The following is a 251-nucleotide window of genomic DNA, read 5'->3' as shown; positions in this document are numbered from 1 at the left end:
CCTCCCTCCCTCCCTATCTCTCTGCATGCCTCCTTCCCTCCCTTTCCCTTCCCCTCCCTCCCTTCCTCCCTCCCCTCTTCCCTCCCGACCTCTTTCCTTTTTTTTCATCCGTCCCGTTTGGCCCATTCACACTAATACTTCCATCTCCACCGTTCTCACACCCCTCCTCCCTCCCCTTCTCCCTCCTTCAGGTCCCCATCGGGGTCATGGAAGACCGGCTTTTGGGTTCGATTGATTTGGAGGAGTCTATC

Source organism: Nannochloropsis gaditana, assembly GCF_000240725.1.
Source record: "Nannochloropsis gaditana CCMP526 unplaced genomic scaffold scaffold1165, whole genome shotgun sequence".
Taxonomy (NCBI): Eukaryota; class Eustigmatophyceae; order Eustigmatales; family Monodopsidaceae; genus Microchloropsis; species Microchloropsis gaditana.
Note: the sequence above shows the minus strand (reverse complement) of the source record.